The 9340-nt window shown below is 36.2% G+C and overlaps 1 protein-coding gene across 5 annotated transcripts in view; it reads right to left on the minus strand.

The window, feature by feature from the left end:
- Positions 1-9340, minus strand: part of SPATA5 (spermatogenesis associated 5) — a 326635-nt gene that overhangs the window by 245023 nt on the left and 72272 nt on the right. The window lies entirely within an intron of this gene.

A 9340-nucleotide genomic window follows, 5' to 3' on the forward strand; every position in this document is an offset into this window, starting at 1 on the left:
TATTTTTTGGCTCTAAAATCACTGCAGATGCTGACTGCCGCAAAAAAATTAAAAGATGCTTGCTCCTTGGAAAAAAAGCTATGACCAACCTAGACAGCATATTAAAAAGCAGAGACATTACTCTGCCAACACAAGTCTATCTAGTCAAAGCTATGGGTTTTCCAGTAGTCATGTATGGATATGAAAGTTGGACTATAAAGAAGGCTGAGTGCTGAAGAATTGATGCCTTTGAACTGTGGTGTTGGAGAACATTCTTGAGAGTCCCTTAGACTGCAAGGAGATCCAACCAGTCCATCCTAAAGGAAATCAGTCCTAAATATTCATTGGTAGGACTGATGCTGAAACTGAAACTCCAATACTTTGGCCACCTGATGCCAAGAATGACTTCTTTGATAAGAACCTTATGCTGGGAAAGATTGAAGGTGGGAGGAGAAGGGGAGTACAGAGGATGAGATGGTTAGAAGGCATCACCGACTCGATGGACACGAGTTTAAACAAGCTCCAGGAGTTGGTGATGGGCAGGGAAGCCTGGAATGTTGCAGTCCATGGGGTCACAAAGAGTTGGTCATGACTGAACAACTGAACTGAACTGAGCATAGGTTACTTTGAAAAAAAGAATTTTATTGATAACTAATTTTGAGAGACCAATAGTATCTACTTACAAGGGTTAGATACATATAGAATCTCACATTTGCTCATAAACAAAAAGAGGAATAATAAATCTCTAAAATAGATAAGACTGATAAAACTAGATAAGGTTATTTCTATTCTAGTTTTACTTGCCAAAATAACTATGTTATGATAGTCCTGCCACATTTCACCTGGTTAGAAAAGTGCCTCATTGATAAGGGTGATCAATAAACCCACCAAAAGTACCATAAATTGGGGTGTTAGTTTTAATTTTTCCATGATAAAGATTTCAAGTGCTTAAGTTTATAAAACAACAAAAATAACACAAATACATATAAACATATGTCCAACTGTTCTATTAATCTAGTGGAAACTAACCTGACTTATCTCTTTGTTTTAGTGTTTTCCACCATTCCAGTCACAAATTCAAGTACAGTAGTCATAGATTGCTGCTGCTGCTAAGTCACGTCAGTCGTGTCCAACTCTGTGTGACCCCAGAGACGGCAGCCCACCAGGCTTCCCCGTCCCTGGGATTCTCCAGGCAAGAACACTGGAGTGGGTTGCCATTTCCTTCTCCAATGCATGAAAGTGAAAAGTGAAAGTGAAGTCGCTCAGTCGTGTCCGACTCTTAGCAACCCCATGGACTGCAGCCTACCAGGCTCCTCCGTCCATGGGATTTTCCAGGCAAGAGTACTGGAGTGGGGTGCCATTGCCTTCTCCAGTCATAGATTATGCTCTTGCAATTTTGCCCCTTATGCTCTTGCAATTTTTCCCCTTTAATCACTACTGAGTTTTTTTCCCAGTCTTCTCAAGGGCTTTTAAATGTGTCTGACACCTGCCTGTTACTTTTGGCTTTTACAATTCATATCCAGCTTTTATAAATTCCAAAATGTCTAGGGAAGGCAAGTTAACCCAAGTGTTAACTATGGTTAAATGTTATGGAATAAGCTCATAAAAACCCAAACTCACATGAGGTAGAATTACATATAGAAATGTGAGTAAAGGATCTTGAAAATTAATAAAAAGTACAGCACTAGCACACAAAAAAGGCCACTTTGGGAAGGAACTTCAAAGAGTTTGAAAACTGGCATTAGGTACTAGGCAAGAAATGCCTGGATTAGTGAAAAAACCTAAAAAAGTGACAGCGGCTGGCAAGGAAGGAAATAGAATCCAAACTGTTTTCTCAAAAATTATAACACAAACCTTCCCCACAATTCATTCATTCAAGAAAAGAAAAGGACACATTTCTTTAGAACTTAACAATGTGGGCACCATGCTGACTACAATTCAGCTAGCTATAGTGTTCCTACGCACACTCCCTGGCCCCAGAAAAATCCCTTATATTATTATCGATCACTCTCAACGCTGTCAATCTTCTTTACTGACTACTGTACAGCATCTTAAACGTGAGGTCTCAATTTCCATTTCTTCATCCCTAGAAATGACCATTCTCTTGAGCTACAAGGAGTAGAAGTAGTAGTGTTAGTCACTCAGTCATGTCTGACTCTTGGCAACCCCATGGACTGCAGCCCGTCAGGTTTCTCTGCCCGTGGAGTTTTCCAGGCAAGAATACTGGAGTGGACTGTCATTCCCTTGTCCAGAGGCTCTTCCCCACCTTGACTGAACCAGGGTCTCCTGCATTCCAGGCTGATTCTTTACTGTTTGAGCTATAGGGAAGCCCCCTTCAGCTACAAATTTGTGTTCAACACCCTTTTAGACATCTCTGTCATCCTGTTCTAAAGGCATTTCAAACTCCGCAAGTCTAAATCCCAAATGGGTACCTGCTTTCCCACCTCGAACCTACTTTTCCTCCTCATCCGCTAACTCTTCCTAGAGTTAGTGTAGTTTTAATGACCTGCCAGTCGTTAAAAGTAAAATTTTAATCACCTTTAACTTCTTTCTCATTTCTCACATACAATTAATCATCAAGATTCAAAATGCTAATCATTTTGCTACTTCATTTGTTTATTCTCACTGAATTATGAGTTTTGGTAGGTAGCAAGAAGCCCTTCTAACGACTTCATTTACCATGTACAGTGCCTGACACACAGAAGGTGCTTAATATATATTTGAGTTGTTGCTACAAAAGTAAAATATTTACAAATAGTTTAAGTGTTATAGACATGAATTAAATTTCATTCAAAGGAGACTTAAAAGAAGGAAAAAATAATCAATCTCTCTCAACTGAAATCCACAGGTAAAAAATTAAACTGATACAATAACAAAGTTTTCTATTAAATATTCTATTTCTCTTTCCTGGAAATGTAAAAACATTCTTTTCTTTTATATTTCTCTAGGTCTTTTTGGATTCCAAATACTAAAGGTTTTATTTCTTGTATATATATTGTCATTTTTTTGTTTTTACTTTTAGCCAAATGTTATAGAATACTTTCATGTCAAGACATCAATTTGATACAAACTCAACTAAAAAAAAAATAATTTATTAACATATATGGTTTTAATATATATCTCAGCTTTAACATGGCAGCATATATAGTGCACAAATAACACTAAATTTAAGCAAATTCAATCTAACTCCTACATAACTTTGTGATTCTGACCATGGCAGAGTAACTATTCTATCTGTCCTAAGAAAAATAGAGAACTATTAGTTATTCCCTAATAGCATTAAACATTACTAAAACTAAGTATATGTCTTTAACTCTGATGTCAGTAATTGTCAACTTAAAGAGTATGGGGCACATAAGACAACACTGTTTGGAGACACAACAGAGATTTTAAATTAAAAAAAAAAAAAAAAAAACAACTCTAACAGAAGTTAAGAAGAAACAAATGGTTTCAGACTCTAGATGAACACAAATAGCAATAAAAGCCTGTAGAAAGAGAATAAAGACTTAGGGTCCACAAAAGGCATGGAACTGGACATAGTTACTGGTGAGACTCAATTAGAATCTGCACCCAAGGTAAAAGGAAAAATGTGACTAAAACACTAAAGGCAAGTATTCTTTATAATGTTGGGGTCTGGGTCTGGGGCCAGAACCAACATACCTTTAATGGCTTCAACGGAGAACTCAAATAGCCAAGCTCATAGCAGCCCCAAACCCAGTTTTCTTCAGCCAACCTCCTAAGGGCTTTTCTCAGTAACTTTCCGCTAATTTGGGGAACATGAACAGGAGAGTGATGAACAGGTCTCCTCCAAAGCTCTCACCCAAGGAATTGACAATCTCCCCATGATTCTTTTCTTTCCCTGCATTCCACCCGTCATGTACGGCACAATACAGAAATCTGAGCTGGCCTTTTAAACTTCAGTTATACTCAGGTCATAATATGGCTCGATCTGTGATACTGACCTTAATACTTAAATAAATTCACAGATTTTTCTTTTTCTTTTGGTTAAGTTTAAGGTTTACAGAGGTCTTCCCTGATGGCTCAGCGGTAAAGAATCTGCCTGCAATGCAGGAGACATGGGTTTGATCCCTGGGTCGGAAAGATCCCCTGGAGGAGAAAATGGCACTCCAGTATTCTTGCCTGGAAAATCCTTCGGACAGAGGATCCTGTCGGGCTACAGTCCATGGGGCAGCAAAGAATCAGACATGACTGAGCACTCATCCAAGGTTTACAGAAGAATTGAGCATACAGTACCAAGACTTTCCATATATTCACTCCTACCCCAATACATACTGTTTCTCCTATTTTTATCATATATTATTAATACGGTGTATTTGTTACAACCAGTGAAAGAATAATGACGTATTACTATTAATTGAAGTCCACAGTTTATTCAGAGTTCCTCAATTTCTACCTAACGTCCTTTTCTGTTCCAGGATCTCACCCAGGAAACCACAACAGTATATTTTGCTCTCCTGTCTTCTTGGGCTCCTCCTGGCTGTGACAGTTTCTCAGACTTTCCCTATTTTTGATGACCCTGACAGTTCCAGGGGCTTCCCTCATAGCTCAGTTGGCAAAGAATCTGCCTGCAATGCAGGAGACCTGGGTTCAATCCCTGGGTTGGGAAGATCTCCTGGAGAAGGAAATGGCAACCCACTCCAGTATTCTTGCCTGGAGAATTCCATGGACAGAGGAGCCTGGCAGGCTACAGCCCATGGGGTCGAAAGAGTTGGATGCAACTCAGTTTCAGGAGTAGTGGTCAGGTATTTTACAGAATTAATGTCCTTCAATTTGGGTTTGCCTGCTGTTTTTCTCATAGGTAAACATGGGTTATGAGTGTTTGGGAGGAAGACCTTGGGAATAAAGTACCATTCTCATCACATCATACATACAAGGGTACATACTAACAACATGACTAATCCTAATGATGTTAACCATGATCACCTGGCTGAGGCAGGTTTCTCCACTACCAAGTAACTCTTCACTTCCCTCCTTTCCACATTGAATCCTCAGTAAGGAAGTCATAACTATATGCAGGAGTTAAGTAGTTAGGCCCTCTAAAACTTTTTCATTTATGGTTTTAATATAATTCTCTCCAAAGGCCTATACAGATGAAAAAACTAAGTCTTAGAGAACTTGTTAAGGCTATAGACCTAAAAAGTGCTAGTATTAGAAACTGAACCAAAGCTATCTGAATCCCAGCTTCATGCTCTTTTCATTGTAACACACTCAATTTCAAGGGCACAAATTATATACTAATGAGTAAATTTCAAGCTTTACATTATTCAACCTGTAGTCTTTGCTCCTGAACTTCCATTTAATTTATCAGATTCCTGTTTCTTTGGCAGTGCTTACCCTTTCTTATCAATTCAACCAACTTCGACTCCAAAGCTATGCTATTTTCCTCAGTTTTCTTTGCCCTTGAGAAGCAAAATTATTTTTTAAACTAGGTCCCAGAAATGTCTTTCCATGTCTCTGAACCTGCCCTATAGAAACTGCCTGAACTATCTTTTCTAGTAACTTGGTGTAATTAATGAAAAAGAGTACTGGACACTAGTTTTGTTAAAAAAAAAAAAAAGGAAGATTATATTATACAGTGATTCAGAGTTTGGACTCTGGAGTCAGAAAGTCCTGAGATCAAATTTCGGTTCTATCACCATTCCTTTGACTTGGAAAAGTCAGTTCACGTTCTTAAACATCATTATCCTTATTTGTCATCCTAGAAACTAATCTTAAAGCATTCTGTATATAAAAGAGGAATCTATGCAGTTTTCCATGTAGTATCTGTAAAATGAAAGCTCTATGATTTATAGACTAGCCTACATGATTTTTTAAAAAATGCTTATAAATGGACATGGAATTTATACAGTTCAGATTAACTTGTATCTTTGGTAACAGAATAGTAGGGCATCTAGTTAAATGGACAATAGTAATTATTCTGAATTGTGCACTGATTTCAATAAAATACAGGGTTGTGGTTTTTTTTGTTTTCCTGAAAATGGGATATATTTTGGACAATTCCTCTATGAGAGATGTATCAGAAAAGAATTTCCTCCAAAACTCAAGGATATACTAGGTTCATTATATTCTTGTACTTGCCAATACTGTTCATAAAGGACTTGCCCAAAATCCCTGTCAGAGGCCTAACCCCCCTTCTTCCAGAATCAGTAACAGTTCTTCATAAAGTGAAATAGCCCAGCTATTCAAGGGTAATTAATCTATTGTAGCACTCCAGACAAAAAGCAAGAGAGAAGCAGAGAGGAAATTTCAACTGGAAAATATTTTGACGTAATTGACCCAGATGACAAACTAAAGTTAAGCATATGTCAAGTGCTACAGTCTGTACAAAAACACATAGAGATGCCAAAGAATATTAAAAGCCCACACAAGCCAAGGTGAAGACTTAACTCTGAGCAGAATATAAATCTTGTAATCACTGTTTAGAAAAGATGCACAGGGGGAGCTAAAGGGTTCTTTCATAAACTAACAAAGAAACATTTAAAGTTTTAAAAGTCTTTATCTTGTAAATTAAAGGTAATCACCATTGCAAAAAGTGTTAGGGAATTTATTCTTTCCCATATATCCAAAACACTTAGGTCTCCCAATACCAGTATCTATTTTTTTCTGGTCACTTTCAAAACGTGTAAGATTTGTCATTGAAATAAGTTCAAATTTAATTATAATATTTAAATCCCATAGAAAACAAATAACTATGTTGAAAACAAGACAACTTTTTCACAGGAAAATAAAACTTGCAAGAATACAACATGAATCCCTAACTTCTTTAACCTGATTTCCTCATACATAAACTGTATGATACAGCTATTTTGTGAGTGCTAAGTCGCTTCAGTTGTGTTCAACTCTGTGCGACCCTGTGGACTGTAGCCTGCCAGGCTCCTCTGTCCATGGGGATTCTCCAGGCAAGAACACTGGAGTGGGTTGCCCTGTCCTCCTCCAGTGGATCTTTCTGAACCAGGGATCCAGTCCAGACTCTTATGTCTCCTGCACTGGCAGGCAAGTGCTTTACCACTAGCGCCACCTGGGAAGCCCATAGCTACTTTAACTCTTCTCATAAATTAATCAAACCAAGATGAAAGAACTAATGAAAATGCATAGAAAAGCAAATTATTTTTGTATTCTTAATTTTTTCTTTTGTAATTTTTAAACAGATAGGAAAATCTGAAAGAACAGTAAATGAACATCCATTGTTCATTAACTATATCCTCCACCCAGATTCAAAAATTAATACCTTCAAAGTACACGAAATTGTATAATGAATGAAAGTCCACATTACATAAAAATTAGTAAGTAGGATATGTAACCCTCCCTAAGAAAATACAAACTCAACTTATGAAGAAAATTTCTTAACGTCATGTATCTTTTGTGTATGTGACCTAAAAGAATTAAATACTTAATGAAAGGCATTTATAAGTTAACACATGGTTATTTTATATGAACAGTGTCCAAGATAAACCTTACAAAAAATCTTTTTACTATTTTCTCAGCATGAAAAAAGACCAAAGTGAAACTATAAAGTTATGAAAGGTTTCATAGTTAAAAATTGTAATAAATAGATTTCTAAGTAATCCTAGGGTAGGCCAGAAAGCAGTCCTGGTAGCAACTGTTATCTTCAATCACAAAAGAGTGAGATTCTAATTTGTAAGGAAATATACATGTTTTTTCTTCCTTGATATTCAAGTGTAAATAACTGTGAGCTAAGTCCTCATTAAATAAGTTTCAGGTATCCAGTACACAGGAAAAATTCAAAGATTATGACTATACAGTTGTGGAAGGTAACATAGAGAAATGAAGATGACAGGGAAAAAAAAAAAGGAGGAAATGCCAGTAAAATGGCCATGTTCATTACCACAAGATAAGAGAACAAGGACTAAAGAGAAATCAAGATGTCTCTGGAAATTTCAAAATCACTCATTACTCCAACATTTAAAACTGCAACCCTTAAAACTGTGGTTGTGAGTTATAACTAATCATGGTGAAAATGGTCCCCTCCCCAAATCCATATCCAATATCTTCCACAAGATAAAAAAAAAACAGGCAAACACTAGTGACTGTAATGATACTGATTCTTAAAAAGAAAACAGCCTAAATATATCTAAATAACATTCCACATAAAGTACAGCTGATCCTTGAAAAATGAGGGGGTGAGAGCTCTGATCCTCCGTGCAATCTAATTATAACTTAGTATAACTCCATATACACAGTTCCCCCATATCTGCCAATTCAATCCGCTGTAGATAATGTAATATCATAGTATTTACTTTAAAAAAAAAAAAAAAACTTGTGTATAAATGGAACCACATAGTTCAAACTTAGGTTGTTCAAGAATCAACAGTAAAGTATTAATAAAAGACTGACCTTCTGAAATGTTTATACTAAAATAATTGTGAAACTGCCAATGATTTCAATGTTTTAAGACATAAAACATTTTATTATGAAAAAACTTCCCTGACAACATCAAAATAATCATGGGCCTTTTTTCTAAATACTTTGATGGTTAACAAATTTAAATATGTATTTCTGTGATAAAGTCTACAGAGATGAATTTAAGGCTTTATATACATACGCGCGCGCGCGCGCGCGTGTGTGTGTGTGTGTGTGTGTGTGTGTGTATACATACCCTGGAGGAGGTTTTAAGACATAAAACATTTTATTATGAAAAAATTCCCTGAAAACATCAAAATAAATTATCATGTGCCTTTTTTTCTAAATGACTTTGATGGTTAACATATTTAAATATGTATTTCTGTGATAAAGTCTAAAGAGATGAATTTAAGGCTTTATATACATACGTGTGTGTGTGTGTGTGTGTGTATACATACCCTGGAGGAGGGCATGGCAACCCACTCCAGTATTCTTGACTGGGAAATCCCATGGACAGAGAAGCATGGCAGGCTAGAGTCCATGGGGTTGTACAGTCGGATACAACTGAAGCAACTTAGCATGCAGTGAACAAACAATATGTGTGTGTATGTTTCAGAATATAAACAATGTATATATACCTTCTGACTAGAAAAATATTTATTACAATTTTATTTTTTCCATATAAAGTATCTGAGTTCTTTTAAAATAATATGTTTATAAATATTAAATTTATTAAATTCATATTTAAGTCATGGTTCAGCAAAAGTGATTAGTACAATTTAAAAATGTAGAAAAAAAAGAAAATTGTTTTCTATTACATATGGGTGAGTGTAAGAAATACTGAAAATCAAGAAACAAAACCATGATTTGCTGATTATAGGCACTAATTTATTTATCTCTCATCTCCCTATATTACATTGCCATTAACCTCAAAAAAAAAAAAAAAATCAACTACTCCTTAAGATGGCTTTCCATGCTC

This window comes from Bison bison, unplaced genomic scaffold (assembly GCF_000754665.1).
Source record: "Bison bison bison isolate TAMUID 2011002044 unplaced genomic scaffold, Bison_UMD1.0 scf7180017864465, whole genome shotgun sequence".
In the NCBI taxonomy this organism is placed as follows: domain Eukaryota; kingdom Metazoa; phylum Chordata; class Mammalia; order Artiodactyla; family Bovidae; genus Bison; species Bison bison.